Source organism: Pinus tabuliformis, chromosome 4_2, assembly GCF_031772625.1.
Source record: "Pinus tabuliformis cultivar Carrire ecotype Pingquan chromosome 4_2, CPIR1, whole genome shotgun sequence".
NCBI classification, from domain to species: Eukaryota; Viridiplantae; Streptophyta; class Pinopsida; order Pinales; family Pinaceae; genus Pinus; species Pinus tabuliformis.
Genome location: NC_142304.1, coordinates 351484313 through 351503803, shown reverse-complemented (window position 1 = coordinate 351503803; position 19491 = coordinate 351484313). Strand labels below are relative to the sequence as shown.

The 19491-nt window shown below is 34.7% G+C and overlaps 1 pseudogene; it reads right to left on the bottom strand.

Moving 5' to 3' along the window:
- Positions 1–16534: 16534 nt before the first annotated feature.
- The window catches only part of LOC149169362 (uncharacterized), a 72607-nt pseudogene continuing 69650 nt past the window's right edge, over positions 16535–19491 (bottom strand).

Below are 19491 nucleotides of genomic sequence, written 5' to 3'. Positions count from 1 at the left end.
GTGGTGGAAGGTAAGATGTTGATCATTTTCACTTTATGTAGATGATCTCATACTGACAAGTGATGAGAAGCTCATCAAATCTTTCAAGGAGGACCTTGCAAGAGAGTTTGAGATGAAGGACATGGGGCTCATGCATTACTTTCTTGGCATGGAGGTATGGCAAGGAGATGGGGAGTTGTTTTTATTTCAGGGCAAGTATGCCAATGAGATACTCAGGAGATTCTGCATGGAGAGTAGTAAACCCATGGAGACTCCTATAGTTGGAAACTGGAGGAAGGAGGATGTTACTTAGTGGAAGCTACTGTTTACAAGAAGCTTGTGGGTTCACTCATGTACTTGGTGAACACATGACTAGATATGTGTTATGCAGTTAACCGGCTTAGTCAAGCTATAGTTAGGCCTACCAAGCTGTATTGGAAAGCGAAAAAGCATGTGTTGAGATACCTTACAGGCACTACTCAGTTTGGGTTATGGTACAGAGAGAGAGAGGGAATGAAGCTTCAAGGCTTCACCAATGCAAATTGGGAAGGGAGGCCATCCGACAGGAAGAGAACATCAGGAGGGATCTTTAGTATTGGGTCAACGACAATTTCTTGTTACAGTAGGAAACAAATATCGGTTGCACTCAGTTCAGCAGAGGCAAAGTACATGGTTGCAAGTCAGGTAGCATGTGAGGCTATTTGGATGAGGAAGATCCCGGTTGGTTTGTTTTGTCAGCAGATGGATGTGACAATGATTTATTTTGATAATAAGAGTTGTATCAAACTCTTTGAAAATCCAGTCTTTCATGATCGGTCCAAGCATATTGATATCTGGTATCATCATCTCAGAGATTATGTATTGAGGTAGATCATGTTGTTAGATTACATTCCCACGGAGGACAAATTTGTTTACATCTTGACAAAGGAATTGTCAATATGTAAATTTGAGTTTCACAGAGACAAGACCAGGGTAATTGATAATCCCTTTCTTGTTGAGAGGGAGTGTTGAGAAATGGCAATAAGAAATTCTAGTTTAATTTGTCCTTGAATTAAACTGTGAATTAAATTTGAATTCTATTCTCATATCAACTTAAAATAGTTAAATTAAGTTTATTAAACTTACTTAACTTAGGAAGTTCAAGTTGGAAGTCTTTTGGAAGTCATGTATATGTTCTACCTACTTTGTAGGAGTCCAGTGTGAGTTAATTGTGAGTTGTAAAATAGTAGACTCAGTTTCATGAGTTAGTTCAGTTAAATTAGTTCTCAAACTAATTGAGAGAACTAACAATGAGTTAATTGTCAGTGGTGACACTAATGAACTCCACCAGTGCTACTATATTTAATTGAATATTTACTCATAAAAAACTCATGCATGTTGATTTCGAGAAAGATCTAGTTGAGACTCGAGTGTAGGGATAGTGTACTATTTGTTTTAGATTTTTCTGAGTTGCACTGATAGTGCATGCAATCAAGAACTGATCCTTGAGGGATTGCGCTATTTTTAGAGATTTTATTTCCATTTAAATACAAGCTTTCCTTCATAAGAATTACACATTGGAATAGAGACTTGGAGAGCTTGTGAAGAGGCTAAGATTTGGTCTTGATATTGCTTATGAGTTGGAGATTGAATTTGATGAGTGTTGGGATTGTTAGAGAACAAGCATTGTAATTTCATCTTGATTTTACAGATTAATACAAAACAGATAGTGGGGTTTTGAGCTGTGGCTTTCCCCAGATATTTATTGTGTTATGTGCCTTTGATTCTCTTCCTCTTTTCAATTATTGTTTTGTTTGATCTTTATGGGCTTCTTCTGTAAAGAGTAGAAGTAGATTCTTGTCTTTTGCTTTAGTACATTGCATGAGCTTATGAATCTATAGGATTTTCTACAAAATCTTCCTTCCAAAAAATCCATCATCTTGACATCACAAGGTTAACAACGAGCATTGAACTTATGAACAAAATTTCATTGATAGAATCCTTGTGTATGGGCTTCATATTCTCATGACGTTGCTTCAGTTTTTTTCCTTCCATAGGCCCTTCTTGTCCATTTGCAAAAGCTTCATTGTTTCTGCCCAAAAGGGATTGATTGACATTCTTTATTCCATCTGTATCAACCAAATTACTGCCATTAAACCGTTTTGATTTCTCCATTCCACAAAATATTAGGGATCTTTATAAGAAAGCAAAGTCTCCAGCATGTTACCATTTCCTTGATGACTTCCATCATAAGTCAAAGTCACTACATGGCCCATCATTAGCAATGTTATAGGCCTCTCTCTCATTACTCTCCAATTTAATTATGTTTAATAATGGGTTTCCTTGGTTTGAAGGGTTGCTCACATCTTGCCCAATGAAATCAGTCCAATTCCTAAATGCACCCATATTAGAATTACAGTAATGCAAAGTCATGTTCTTAAATTTTGAAACATTCATAAAATCATCATGTCCACCTGCAAGTTTCGCTAGTCCTCCTTTCACAGCCACTGACATAGTATCATTATTACCATCTTCGGTATTTTTGCATATTGCCAACTTTCTGGATTCTCTCTCTGCAACCTGGGAACAAATATGTAACTTTCTACTGGATGAGTGAACATGATCCCCCTGATTCATGTGAGACTTTGTATACAAATAAATTATTACTTAACGTTGGAGAATGTAAACCACTATTAGGACGTTGGCTGACATCACAAAAAACCAGTGTTGCAACAAGATCTACATTCTTTTCCATATCAACCCACATATTGTCAACCCACTCTTTGGAAAGGTGAAAATCACATTTATGGAATGTTGAATAAACAATTTCACCTGAAAGATAAACATGCTATGTTACAAATTCTCAAAGAGGTAGTTCACGAGAAATTCAAAATAACTTGGAATTATATGTATATATCATAGGAATTATATTATACAACAATGAAGAGCATAAAACATATGGGGAAAATATATTTATACTTCATAAGAGGGTTCCTTTTATCATAACTACAACTCCTTTCCACCAACCATCATTCCACCATGCTGTAGAAATTTTGAATAATATGACACTTATTCACAGAGATTATCCTGATTATACACTATTGCAGAATGCATGCATAATACATAACCTCCTCTATGTTGATCATCAATTTTGTGGAATTAAAAACAATGAAACATCAATCGCATGTGCACATTAACATAGTATGTAACCCGAGGAAAGCATACAACTGAAAACCCCACACTATCTGTATATTATAATGATTGAGAACATGTAACAATACATAGTACAATACTTCTCACAAGTACTCAGTATTATCTCCACCTGTTACACACAAACTAGCTCAGATCTGAATCAATCACAGGTTCAAATCTCCTCCACTGCTTGCTTGCCTCCACTGCGTAATCCTGCATGAGAATAGATGAGTATGGCTGATCCAAACTCATATTTTCCTTGGCTAAACCACGCAATCCTCATTGGCAATACTCAATCCATTGATTGTGCAAATCTCATGCACAACTATAGTCACAATTGACAGCTGTCTTGCCCTTTCACTCACCTCTAACACCTGTCTCCACTGAACTGTCCATGCACTGAGTTAACTGATGTATTCTTTAGTTGCTTTATGAGTTAATAATTAGTGAATTAATTAATAATTAATTCACATCACTCATCACTAGTGTATTCTGCAGTTAGACTAAATACAACTAGTTTAACCAAGTCAAACTGAACACAACTCCATCAACTCCTCAATCAACTCCACCAAAACTCAACCACATGAGTTCTAACTGAAGTCCACCATGCAATAGCTCAACTGACTCATAAGAAAAGTGTATTTCCTTCTGACAGCTGCATGTGCCACATCTGTAGCTCAAACTGAAGTGCTCCAAGAGGATAACATAATGTTTATAGTCCAAATATTATTAAGAGCTAATAATATTTGACTGTTCTATTTTTGGCCTGGCAGTCTAAAACTAGAAACCGCCCATATGTCTAAAAATAGAAGTCCATCTATTTTTACCAACATGACCAATCATCCACAAATAGCATCCTGCAACTCATAGACCATGATCCATATGTCTAAAAATAGACTTTGTGCCAAAAATAGCCTGCGGGCCCACTTAGTGAAGGCGACTCCTTTCCACTAAGCTCCATCATCTTGTTGCATTTTCAACACATGCATCTACTACAGTTCCAACTTCAAAGCCATTAGGCATACTCTAAGGTGGGCAAGGACAAATAATAGGACACCCAATAATCCCATACCTAATTTATCTAGAGTGGCTATTCTTGAAGATATAATCCACTCCTATAATTATAATTACAAGACAAAACAAAAAATAGAAGGCTCAGTTTGCAAATCATTATCAATTTTTGGACAATTGTTCTCCATATTGAACAAATAATAGACAATTGGATCAAATACCAAACCTATAAATTCCCATTCTCGTCTTCATTCACAATATCTCTGTACCAAACCTTTAATTGATGATTTAGCTTTCTTGTTATTGTGCATCTAAACCAACAACCTCTGATGCCACTATCTTGACACAATACTTTAATATTGTCACCAATATTAAAAGACAAACTTTCTTATTCATATGCACAATTTGTTTTTCTGTTTTTTTTTATCCAATAGAATATGTCCCCTTTCAGGTCTACAGTTGTTTAAATCTCTTATCTGCTCCAACATCCTCCATTTGTTTAAATACATTTACAGAAACGACTCAACTTTTTCCCACTGCATTTCCCCCACAAATTCGATCATAGGTACCTACACATCTTTGAGAACATTTATTTCTTCTCGGACAACTCTTTAGTGCAATCCCAATCTCTACTTCTTCTTCTTCATCCACATCCAAGTTGTCACTTAGATAATGTTTGGAAGAATCTTGCAAATCAACCAAATCAATACTTTTAAGTATCTTCAAGTGTCAATAGCCTTGCATCTAATTTAAATTAAAAGGTTTAATGCCTTTATTGTTAAATTTCCCATAAAAAACATGAATTTGAGACACCACATATGGTAGGAGTTTGACCAAACATTTAATTTAAACATAGTTCAAACATATGATTTAGACATGCAAATTAATATTTGAAGCTCCATCTATTAGTTTAGAAGAAACGACAAAAATATTCTAATCTCTTATATTTTCAATCATAAAATTAAAACCCGTAACTAAAAAATGATTAATAGCTTCTAATAAAGAAATACCTATCAATATAACATAATAACATTTAATGATAGAGATACTCTATTTTTATATTATATTTTTGATGTTAAATTTCTATAAAATCTGAACAAATTCATTTATACAAATTTACACGCAATTACCACGTTTTATTTAGAAAAATATATATCAAATAAATCTTTGTCAAAATTGATTTTCGTGAACTCTAATTATTATTTTATAATTTTAATTACAGTAATTTATTTATTTTTACAATTAGTTAGTATTCATTAAACAATTTCAGGTTTCTTAGGAGACTTTTTACACGTGTGTTTTAATTTTGAAGGGACCTGGTTTGGTGACGCAAGACAATGTATGGAAAAGATTTGAATGCCCAGATTTTCCAGCAATGTTGTGAATTATTTGTTCCAACTTCCAAGATGGCAGGCGGCCTCACATGGTTAAACAATATCTATTCGGCGAAGCACATTGTTGAACAATATCTATTCATAAGGTCTACATTTAAGGGATTCATTTCCATACACCTCTTTAAGAAGTGTCTTTCCTTTCTCATTCAATCACCATCGATTTTAATAATGATCATAAAAGTAAGGTGTTTAAATATGTATTATGATCGATTTTAGTAAATCTTCAAGTAACCTAAAGTAGAGGATTATTCGCTCAAATATATCACATGGTCGAAGCGGATTTGTCCATGCTTTTTCATTTTTTTATTTAAATTTTTAATAATACAATTGATTGATTCGGGGTGTTTGAGAGTGGTTTTGATTTCATTAGATTTTATATAGCAAAGTAAAATTTTAGATTTCACTCAAAATCTGGCAGATTTAATTTAGGGAATTACAACGTTTCCATTGGACTTTGTCATGTATGAAGGTATGGAACTAACATTTGATTAAGAGGACCAAGCCCTTTGTCATGTATGAAGGTATGGAACTAACATTTAATTAAGAGGACCAAACCCTCTATGTACTTCCATGTTGGTGGCATTGATTGTTGAACCCTAGTAAAAATGCACCCATCACTCAAACCTAATCTTGAGAATTTAAGTTTTTTCTATCTTATTTTGATGCTTCATAGGTGATATTGATGATGAGGATCCTAGTATAAGCAATGGTTTTGTTGCTTCATAGGTGTTACTGATGATGAGGATCCCAGTGTAAGCAATGGTTTTGATTGTATATAGTACTAGTTATTTGTTGAAGAATTTTGCTTTTTAATTACATTGGTCATTTAGGGCCTCTTTGCACTTAGTGCTATTTTGGTTATATGAATTAGTTGTGTGATTGAATTTGTATCATCATCATGTGATTTAATTAATTAATTAATTTATTTTATATATTTCATATTTTATGTATAATTTACTATTTTTGTAATATTTTTTAATATATAATATATATCGTGTCCTCTATTGACTTTGCTAAAAACAAAAAGGATTAATAAGAGATTAGTAATATATCATAATATTGGTTTATGTTGATATATTGTATTACTAATATTATTAATTTATGTTTTTAATATTTAGATTATTAATATAATTAATATTGTTAGTAAATTAATATTCTTAACTAAATAGTTAAGAAAATGGAATTCAAAAGAAAGTGCGAGAGAGATAATAATAATTTATAATATCAAAGTAACAGTTTTATGATGATGTCAACATTAAAATTTTAATTAACACAACCATATAAAGTAAATGGCTAGTAAATACCAATAGGCATCAAGCCATGCTAAGCATCAAGATACTTATTTCATGATACATCTGGCATTGCTAAGATTTTAAAAATCATTAAAATTACCAATTGCACCACATGTTGCAAAGGAAACCCCATAAGGTGATAGCTTAGGAAAGATTATGGTGATAGCGTAGGAAAGATTATGCATATTTATCTATTTACAAGTGTTAGTATGAAATTTTATTTGTTTATGAGTGTTATTGTGAGAAAAACTTTGACAAATGCAATTTAAGTTATATTAAGGGGTGTACACTAACATTCAATTGAGTACTTATTCAATGTAGAGTCATACAACTAATGCAGTTACAAAATGGAAATAATGTACATACATTGAGTCATACATATAAATGTTTGTAATTGCACCACATGTTGCAAAGGAGACCCCGTAACTCTGTAGCATATGGAATAATAACATAGATGAAAGAATATGTGATATGCTATATGATATAAATGTTGCCTAGTTTGGAATTGTTTCCTTTGCAACATAATTACTTACTGAGAATAGGTAATAAATTAATTTAACTTTACAACATTTTTACCTGGGCGTACATGAATGGAGACCCCAATTCCATTTAATAATTATTATATTTTAATTTATAAAATAATTTTAATCAACTAAATTAATTAAAGTAATGAAATTTAAAATATAAAATTTGAACTTTGAAGTTGATAATGGAACCTTTACACATATGAAATTTACGACAAATTGCTTATTTGGCATTGCAATTGTCCTTCACTATCATATTGTAAACTAATCTTACAACTCTCTTATACATGTCCAAAATTTGTATGACCTCATGTACCCTTGGATCCAGCATGTCCAAAATTTGTATGACCTCATGTACCCTTGGATCCAGCATGTCCAAAAATTGTATGACCTCATGTACCCTTGGATCCAGCATGTCCAAAAATTGTATGACCTCATGTACCCTTGGATCCAGCATGTCCAAAATTTGTATGACCTCGTTTGGAATTGTTTCCTTTGCAAGATAAATTACTTAGTGAGAACAGGTAATAAATTAATTTAACTTTACAACAATTTTACCCGGGTGTACATGAATGGAGACCCCAATTCTGTTTAATAATTATTATATTTTAATTTATAAAATATTTTTAATCAACTAAATTAATTAAATTAATGAAATTTAAAATATAAAATTTGAACTTTGAAGTTGATAATGGAACCTTTACACCCAGATGCGGGTGACAACCAAGCTATTTATGACGATTAGACGAACAAGCGGCGAGAGGATGGGCCACATGGCCACCTGCGTTCCCTCCCATGCCAGCCTGAAAAAAATTCATGGCGGCCTGCAGGTAACATTAAATGGGTACTCTGGCCGAGATTTATCCATCATTCGCACAACAATGGATTCCACAGACCATAATGCTGCTCTTCCCCCCCTGCTCCATAGCATATGCCCTCCTCAGGCAGTGGAACCTTGTTCTTGCACTGTTGCCGGGAGCCGCTGCTGGTTGCTCAGCTGTGTAGACCTTGGTAATGGGTATCATTTCTCCCACACCGGGCTCTGCAATCTAACTCCAACTCAGACTTCCCTCACTCATCCTCAACTCAGCCATACAACCAATTTCCCCACTGATAGCTCTGCTTCGAATACTACCATGGCTCGCATCTGCCACCGAATGCGTAATAGAAGAGGGGGATGTTGTGGTGGTGGCGTCCGCCCTCTTGCGACGCCCAGCCCTGACTCTGCCTCCCCCTCCCCTTCCCCTGACATCCCCAATCCTCATGGCACCTTCTCTGGCAGGTATCCTGATACCCACAGTGGTCGAGGACGCGCACAACTCCAAAGTGCTAGCCGGAGAGACGTCGCTGTCCACACAACCAATTTTCCCCTCCCCCCTCACCCTGCTCCTCACACGACACAATTTCGTTTCCGCAACACCCTGAATAGGCCTGTCATTACAACCACTGTTACCATCGTTTTCTTTGAGCAAAACGACCTGCAGGATGCTCCGCTAGAGAACAATGGTGTGCAGCAGCGGGCTGCTCACAGGATCAGGAGCACCCATGACCCAGGCAAGCAACCGATGGATGAGGATGTCACCACTATGCATGGCAAGGAGTTGGGTGGTAGTCAGCAAGCTGCGGAAGGTAGATTTGGAGACACGCAGACTCCAGGAGGCAGAGTGGGAGACACGTCCAGCCCGCATGCAGCTGCAGGCAGCTCCGCTGAAATTCAACCCGCTCGTGGAATCCAAACTGGCGCGTCAACAGAGGAGGATGATTGGTACCAGTACGCGTGCCTCATCGAGGAGGTGCCCGCCCCAGATGACCTCTAGAGATGACACTTGGCAGTCATGTGTCACCCTTCTGCCAGCTGGGTGTTTCTTCTGCTGACTGGTTATTTTCTTAAATGATTTGTTCTGTTAAAACTTTCCTGGTTATTTTTCCATGTTCTGATATTTTTTGGTTTAAAACTGATAACCCCTGTGTGGGTTCTTTTTGCCTTCACGGTAGTCGAGATATTTTTTGATAAATGATGTTCAGTACTACTGAGGCCCGAGCCTCGATGTATTCATATTTTGTTTCATATCAATAGAATAGTTTTACTTAGAACAAAAAAAAAAGATAATGGAACCTTTACACATATGAAATTTACGAAAAATTGCTTATTCGGCATTGCAATTGCCCTTCACTATCATATCATAAATTAATCTTACAACTATATTATAATGTCCAAAATTTGTATGACCTCATGTACCCTTGGATCCAGCATGTCCAAAATTTGTATGACCTCATGTACCCTTGGATCCAACATGTTCAAAATTTGTATGACCTCATGTACCCTTGGATCCAGCATGATCCTTCACACACAATTAAAGAATCCAACCATAGTCTCACTATAATAGTCAAAGTTACCAAAGAAAAAACAATGTATAGTTGAGAATGACCCCTCTTATATTAAATGGGTGTTGGAGCATATTGTTCCATATATCATCAAGAAAATCCCATGATGTACATGAGGTTGCCCTCTTTACCTAGTTTTTGATAAAATTCTTGGCTAGATTCATTGTGACTCTATGCATGGCATCATGTAGGTAGGATCTAATGGGCTTGTCACTATTAACCAATAAATATTTATCAAAGGTTCACTAAGAGAAAAAACTTCCCTTCCTAAGCCCATGAGGATTCTCTGGAAACAAGTGAAGGAATAACCTGTCCCTAGATTTTTTGCTAAAGATATTAGCATATGGTTTTGTAGAAATAAACATTTTCTTTCACTCTAATTAAAAATTTAGAATTGATTGACAGTGGTAGGAAAAGGGGTGATCGTACAACAAAGAAAAACTCTGGTATCTATGAATTTATTTGTGAGGGCATGATCATAAATGGATTTGGTGATACTCATATTTTCATCATTTCCTCATTAAAAACGTCAATTTTTCATATATCCTCCAATATTAAATCAATGCAAGATATAGAGAAAAAAATAATATGAGTGATTGGAGACTTCCACAGTTAATCATATTGTTTGAGATTTTCGGACTAACACTGTGTAATATGTGTGATATGTCCAACGTTTCGAATGGTGACTCCCTCCATCATCAGGGACCACTAAGAGCCATATGAGTAAGACCACAGAGAGTCATACGAGTAAACGAGTGCTAGAGAGCCTTTTTATAGGAGAATAATTGAATGTTGAATAATGGTCAAAATTTGATTTAAATAAATAATATTTGACCAATTTTTGAAACCAGAAAATATTTGAATGTTAGGGCCATATGAGTAAGACCATAGAGAGCCATATGAGTAAAGGAGTGCAAGAGAGCCTTTTTATAGGAGAATAATTGAATGTTGAATAACGGCCAAAATTTGATTTAAATAAATAATATTTGACCAATTTTTGAAGCCATAAAATATTTGAATGTTGGGTTAACAGTCTAAATTTGATTTAGATAAATAACTCATATTTGACCAAATTTTGAACTCCAAAATAATAATCATTAGGATTTGGTAAATTTGAAAAAATGAAAATAGTAAAAATAGAAATAAGATAGTTTTAAATTTAATTTTTAATTGAAAATCTAGAAAGTTAATATAAGGAACTAGATAAGAATTAACATTTTTTAATTACGTTCTATATAATGATTATAATTCATATGATTTATTTATTTAAATCAAATTTGGACCAATAACCCAACATTCAAATATTTTCTGGTTTTAAAAAATTGGTCAAACACTATTTATTTAATTAAAATTTTGACCGTTATCGAACATTCAATTATTTTCCTATAAAAAGGCTCTCCAACACTCATTTACTCATATGGCTCTCTATGGTCCCTGATGATGGATGGAGTCACCATCCGAAACATTGGACAAATCACACATATTACACAATGTTAGTCCGGAAATCGTAAACAAAAAAAATATTAGCCGTGTCTTCATTATCAGTTTGTTAAGTGTCATATAATGGGCACCTGCTATACATGCTCCACACCTATCTCTATGTTGAATTTATCCAACAAGTTACACAAAATGGAGCAACCTCAAATTTTTTTATTAACTTATCCATGGACAGATTTAATAAATATTTCCCCTCTGAGACACAACGAAAAAATTTAACAAGGTCTTGGCCCTCCATTGGCCCTCCCATTAGTGAAAACGTTCAATGTAACAATGCAGGTGGTATTCTGCCAACACTTCGTCAACTTCAATCTGGCTATATATATATATATATATATATATATATATATATATATATATATATATATATATATTTGGGATTGATTGCCTCCTTTAACTGATTGTAAGATGTAAGTAAAGGATTTTTATCGAAAGCCAATAATTATAGAAACATCAAACATGGCCCAATAAAAGGGGTTATTTTTTGAAATGTAAAGGGAATGTCACCCCACAAGAGATGCTTGCACTCGATCCTGTCTTTTGCTTCATTTTCCTTTTCTGAACGACAAAATGAATGAAAGATTGTGCTCCAGGTTTTTTCCTTTGAACAAAGAACAATGATATGGTAGCAAGAGCAGGAACATAGCCTGTACAAGCAACATAAACATGTCAAATTTCTAGAGTTGAAATGAAATCATGAACAAGATTCAATTTCACAAATACATAAAAATCTCTGTAATTGTAATTTAAATTGGAACTATAATGATGCCCTTAAAACCAAGAGTTGTTTTTCCAATCCACTCATGATTCTTTGCATCAATAGGGAAGTTATCAATCATAAAAGCAGATGGTGAGAACTCCCCTAGCTTTTAATTGTACAAAGTGTAGAGTAGTTAATCGCAACCTGGAGGAGTAGAAGGAAGATGGGAAGCATAACCAAGAAGAGCCTTAGACTTGGAAGGAAAATAAGAGATAAATGATATATGACATGAAGGATTCAAGAGATAAATGATATATGGCATAAAGGATGCTTTGAAGATTCAGGTCATTGAGAAAACTAATTAGTACAAAATCTCTCAAATGCCCTTTCTAGTCTCACCTGACAATCACACCAGCACTAGTCAAATCTTAATTTAATTGAATTTTTCATAATCTTATCAACAACACGACAATACCTAATGCGTAGAATGACTTCCCAATATAACTCAAGTAATATGCTAATGAGTAAGAGGATGTTGTGCTTCATTGGTGAAGAGAAGGTTTGAGTTGAGTTTAGCCACACAAATGGGAACTAATCACGTCATTATATAAAAAATACAAGGATTTTCTATGACTTATTCTGATCAATGTTAGTAAAAAAGATTCGTGTAGGAATTTCTCTTCAAAATTTATGGCAATAGACTAAAACATTCACTATAGATAAACAATTGATACCACCAACAATCATACAAAGACTGTTGACTAAGAGAGAAAAAACACAAAAATTGGGGCCTCACATACTCGTTGCTAGAACAAATTGCCTATGTCAGCACCCTAAATTGATGGCGACTTAAGTATGCTTATACTAAGACCTTAAAATGAGAAGTTGAACTTATCAACTGCTATGAGTGCAATCCCAAGGAAAAACATGCTACCAATTGGGGATTAGACCATATGCAAGTTCAGGGTGAATTCGATGGGAATATATACCTTTCAAATGTCAATTTTATAGCCAAAGGTGATTTAAAGGAGTTTGAACCCTCTAATGTCAAAATATGTAACCAATAAATGCATCCATCCATAGTAATATGAAGTCAAAATAGCTAGTTATTCTATAAGCAAGCAATTTTCCAACTTCAACCTGTTTAGGACCTGTGTATAAATTTCGAATGGAATTTTATGTTTCAACCTGAGTGTAGTAGCGACAAGGAATCCTTGAGTACATGGGTTTGTCTCTTAATTAATGGCAGAAAAAATAGAATTGTACAAGATTGTAGGATTTAATGCTAGGTAAAATGATGTCAGACATGTATAATTAATTTGTGGTCCAACACCACCATACATTTTATATAGCAGTTTGTTTTCCTACAAGGCCATGCATTTTATAGAATACATTGTGATCCAATGAAGATATAACAAATGCAATTGCAGTTAAAAATTTATCATTTCCTCAATAGGCGGATGGTCAACTTCTGATGGACATATTAGTAACATAGGACTTCCACACCAAACTATTGCCTAAATGGATGATTTCCTTAAGATGTCCCTTCCAGACCAAATTGTTTCCTAAATGGACCATTGCCTTAAGTTGTTCCCAAACACCTTTTCATTTTTAATCAACGCAACAATTTAATGGGAATCAAAATTTCCAACATGATGAAATCAGAAATAAGCATCCTTAATTGTAAGTAACTTGTTTCTTTGGATGACTAGATCACAAAATTTATCCATGAGAGGTTAACATAATCATTGAAAACATGCAACGCAAAGGGATCAAAGGCAACATATGACATGCATCCTTAGTCAAGTGAGGGCTTTCTAGCATACAAAAAAAGTCAACTTAAATGTGTCAAGATTTACTTTCCTAAGCTTATTGTGAGATTCATGAATTGCCCCTCCCTTTTTAATGAAATTTGTTGAGTTAAAATTTAAAGAAAATTATTTGAAATATTTGGAATGTAAACTGCAATACAACCCTTCACAAATTTAGACATGCTATATAGAGTGCACTACACAGGGTCCTAATTTAGTAAGCGAGTGTTCCTATTTCCTTATGACAGAGGCCTGTACCTTCTATCATTAACATTTAGATTGGATGTATCATTCAACTGCAAGCAACAAAAATATCCAATCCATTGTGGTTTAGTTTATTTCTTATATGAATCTTCTTAAGACTAAGTTTTCAACATGTATAGGAGTTCACCGAATGCTGACAAGAAATTAAAATGAAAAAACTGAAAGAAGTAACACCACATAAAGGAGTTCAATATTTGTTTAAGCTGCTTGTTGGATAATTTTTGGAAATTAACATATGGCATCATTAAAAAACAAGTAAGATGCTAATGAGTAAGAAGATGTTGTGCTTCATTGGTGAAGAGAAGGTTTGAGTGCAGTTTAGGTACACAAATGGGAACTAATCATGTCATCATATAAAAAATACAAGGATTTGCTATGACCTATTCTGATCAATGTTAAGAAAAAGGGTTCAAGTAGGAAATTGTCTTCAAAATTTCTGGTAATAGACTCAAACATTCTCTATAGATAAACAATTGATACCACCAACAATCATACAAATATTGTCAACTAAGAGAGAAAAACCACAAAAATTTGGGCCTCCCATACTTGTTGCTAGAATAAATTGACTATACCAACACCCTAAATTGATAGAGAATTGCGTATGCTTATACTAAGACCTTAAAATGAGAAGTTGAACTTATCAACAACTATGAGTCCAATCCCAAGGGAAAACATGCTGCCAATTTGGGGATGAGACTAGATGCAAGTCCAAGGTGAATTTGATGGAATAGACACCTTTCAATGTCAGTTTTCTAGCCAAAGGTGATCTAAAGGAGTTTGACCCTCTAATGTCAAAATATGTAACTATTCCTAAAACACCTATTACTCGATTGCAGGCATAATATAGACATGAAAAAATCTATTTTGGGCATACGCTTTCGGTAGTTGTGCCTAAAATGAAATCCTTTCATTCCATTCTAAAGTACTCTTTATTCCCACATGCATGTTGAGAAAATTACCTATTAGTCACATTATAGAGACTAGGTAGTTTAATGTTGTTTTGGTCTTAACACTTTTTGAATATGTGCCTAAAATGAAACATTCATTCCATTCTAAAGTACCCATCATTCCCACATGTATTCTGATAAAATTGTTTCTTAGTCACATTATAGAGATATAAGATGCAAATTCAATATCAATTTCCAAGAAAATTCCAAGATGAAAGAGAGTACAGAGTTTTTTGTTGGGTTTCAAGAATTTATTCGTGTGAACCCAACATTGTCTTACAAGTTGTCAAGAAAAAAATAATATTTGGGTCCCTATTGAGCATCGAAATCCCTTCTTGCAAGCATTTTAAGTTTTTAATCATATTTTCTTAGTTCCAATTATAAATTTTCTGACATTACTCTCAAAATGCAGGTGGATTTTTGCCACACCTCAGATTCTTGAAGGTTTGTAATGATTTTATCAAATGTTTGCCTTGGGATGGCCATGTTTAGTCTAGGTGAGTTACTTTTATACCAATCCCAAGGGAAAACATGTTGCCAATTTAGGGATGAGACCAGATGCAAGTCCAGGGTGAATTTGACCGAATAGATACCTTTCAATGTTGTTTTTATAGCCAAGGTGATCTAAAGGAGTTTGATCCTCTAATGTCAAAAGATGTAACCAATAAATGCAACCATCCATAGTAATCTGAATTCAGAATAGCTAGTTATTCTATGAGCACGCAAATGTTCCAACTTCAACCCGCTTATGATTTGTGTATAAATCTGGAATGAAATTTTACGGTGCATTATCTCATCTGTTTCAACCTAAGTGTAGCAGCACACAAATGTTCCAACTTCAACCTGTTTAGGACATGTGTATAAATCTGGAATGGTATTTTATGGTGCATCATCTCATCTATTTCAACCTAAGTGTAACACTGACAAGGCATCCTAGGGTACAAGGGTTTGTCTCTTAATTAATAGCAGAAAAATAAATGAACAAAATATTTGTATATGAGATGGTGCTCAGAGAATGAACAAGTAACAAACTGATATAGTAAACATTTTAATTATCATTCTTTGGCTTTAAGAAGCTCCATAGTAGTTTACAAACACATAAATTTCCCGGTATGGAGAATATCTACTATAATTATTTCCATTATTATGCTTATTACAAAATGTTGGGATAATGTTTCCTCCATGGCAAAGAATACATGCCACAAGCATGGGAATAACAGTTATTCATTCTTTCCATTACATTTCCCAAACACCAAAAGCAACATTGCTAATTACTAAATTGTTTGAGACTTCACTTACTATACAAGTGAGTGTCTATGTGTGCTAGCAAAGAAAATGAGGGCCACCAAACCTACTACTATTCCATGTTAATCAGTATGTCCCTTGTAGAACATCGTCAGAAGAGACTTACTACAAACAACAACTTAACCAATGATATGGCTCTTCTTGGTAATAAAAATATGTAGAGAGACTCTAAGCCTTGGTGTCTGTATATTTTCTCCACAACAAGTTAGACTTTAGACGTTAGCATTTCAGTGAGTTGAAAGGAAAATCTACTACTAGTAAGTCCATTCATGCGGAAAAATGATATCAACGGACTATGTTTGGACCTCCAAACAACCAAGATAAAAACCTAATTTATGCTCATGGACATGCCACATTTCTCCTCTCACTTCCTCCTAATGCTTAGCTACCCTCGTATAAACTACAAAACCTTTGCTTTGTTTATTTACACTATCATAATACTTATAAACCCTAAATTATATCATATTTCTAAACCCTGGAATCATTGACCAAACGAATATGTCAGGGATACAACGTTAAGTAAAAAAAGGTTAAAGGCAAAATCTCCTTACCGCATCGGTTAAGCGAGGTCTCTGATAAACCACGCGGCTTTGAGCGCAAGTCCTCAACATTAAGGTTAAAATCCTGTACTATCCTTGGTAGAAGAAGAACCAGAGTGTCTGACCATCTAACACGGGATGTTGGGGTCAGAAAATTTAACTACATGGCTTCTGCTTGACAATGCGACCATTATCCATCCTTCGTGGCAGAAAAACACCATTGCCTCCAGATTCTCGTCCGGGTTCGTTGGAACTGAGAAATACTACCCTCATTCCAAAACCACCAATAATCTGTTGGCCAGGGGGGACATGCTGAGTAGATGCAACTCATTGGCTTAGCATGCTCACATCTATTTTTCCGTTGTTGGGCTTGTATTGCTTGTAGCCTTCCCTGTCTTGCCATTGATTTCTTCGCTTGCAGTTACTGATGATTCTAAAAACACACAAAACCATTCAAATGTAAGTTCAGTGCCTCACCCTCCAAATATTAGACATTGTTCAAAGAAAAGAATGAAATATGTGTAAAAATAAAAAATAGACTTGGTGAGCGCTAATTTTGCGATCTTTGACCCTTGGATGATGCTTCCAAGGCCTCTACTGGCAGTGTTAAGAGGTATTGTGACCATAATCGAAGCCAGAGAGTGCTAATAAGTATTGTAACCAGAATCAAAGCCGGAAAAGGCTGATCAACCATTCTAAAAGTCTGTAACGTTTTGAATCGACGAAAATTGAGGTTCCCCTGCTCCAAGAGCTATGGTGAAGCCCTTCACTAGTGACTTATACAAATCATAGTTCTGAAGAACTAGCATATTAAATCGAACAACCTAGTCTGCAGCCATATCGAACAATTCCCATGCATCTTCGCCTGCAACGCTGCTCGAAAGTATCAATCCCTCTGTAGGCGAGAAATGACTCCTCCCTAGACCACCACTTAATGTAGACTACAACAACCTCAAGATCATAAACCCATCCTAGGATTTCATAAAACCAAAAGAAAGAAAAACTAAAAGCATGAACATACCTTCTCATTACTATTATCCACAAAAAATGGTTGCTTCGAAGAATCCTAGTTCATGGCAGCATGAACACCCACGGCCACATTAATAACTTGCTAAAAATTTGCATCATAATCCAGCATAGCATAAGCAACCTTCTCGACCAATCCAACAATATAGTCATCTTCTTCATATGTTTCGTTCATCCCCAGTGGGGGTGATTCTCCAAAGTAATCAACTTGAAAACCGAAGCCTTGACAACACACAGTTAACTTGTGAAACGGTTAAGGATATAATCGTCATTCAACGGCAGAGAATAACTCAATCGTCTAACACCAAAATCAGCGGGAAAGGAGGGTACAGGCACGAGAGGAGAGTTCTTCCCATAGGAACACCTTACAACATAATTAACTAAATTGCATCATCATCATCATCATCATTATTATAAAGAACATTAATATATGATTTAAACATATATACATTTAAAAAAACATTTAATAAGATTCTTGACCATGGAGATTCACCCCAGTTTACCATATAGATTCTTAGAATTTGTTAGAAGTTATTATAATTTTAATATTAATTTAGGTCAAATCTTCTTAATTATAATGAATTCTTCAATTTAACAGTAATCAATTATTCTATTTATTTTAGACCTACACTCTTTAATTTCATGAAAGCTTTATGTGTCACTAATGATGGGTGGAGTTTCCACCCGAAACATCTGACATCTCCTGTAATCGACACAGTTGCTTCCAGAAGAATTACTCACCCACAAGATCTCCAAGTGTGAAAATATTCATACTCTGGAACATGTGTATGATATAATTATAATTTATAATTAATTTTTAATACACAATAGTATAATCACATATATTTATATTCTTTTATAGATGATTGAGCTTGTAGCAACAGTTTATTGCTATAAGTGTGGCTGAGTTGCAGTCTAGTAGTAAATTTGTAGGAGTTTTCTATCATTATACTAGGTTTAATTCTCAAAGGGAGGGTGTCTTTGGCTTCAAAAAGTGGAAATTTCATAATAACATGTCACACAATGGATAATCCATTAACTCTAACCTCAAAACCCTAATCCTTATAAATAAAATGAATCCAAGGGATAAGGGATATGTGGGGATATAAGTACCTGACTCTAACCCAAAAATAAAGGGGTTATTATTAAAGAAAAAAGCATCATCATAAGTATAATTTTATCACACCCCCTCATAATCCCACCCCAACAATGGTTAGAAGAAAGTGGTTACTATGTTGAACTGGGATCTAAGGTAACATTATGGGAATGGGATCTAAAAATTTTGATCATTTCCAAGTTCCTTAAAACTTCAAATGGATGACATAGTTACGTATGTCTCATCAAGAGGATTCCAATGATATAAATTTTGTCTTGATTCGACCTCTGGATCGAAAGTAATGGGAATTTAAAGTTTAGTGCCACATCATCAACTTGCCATGTGGCATCCACATGGCTATCCGATTCATCCTCATCACTGCCACTTTGCATTATCATATTAGCTGTCGACCCATTCATGACCCAGGGTAATAACATATAAATATATGGATGTAGACAGATAAACCACCGACCCGCTCCTACTCCCTCTCTTATGTAAGCGCACTGAACCACTACTGCCATGTCACCTCAAAGATAACCCCACCTTGGAG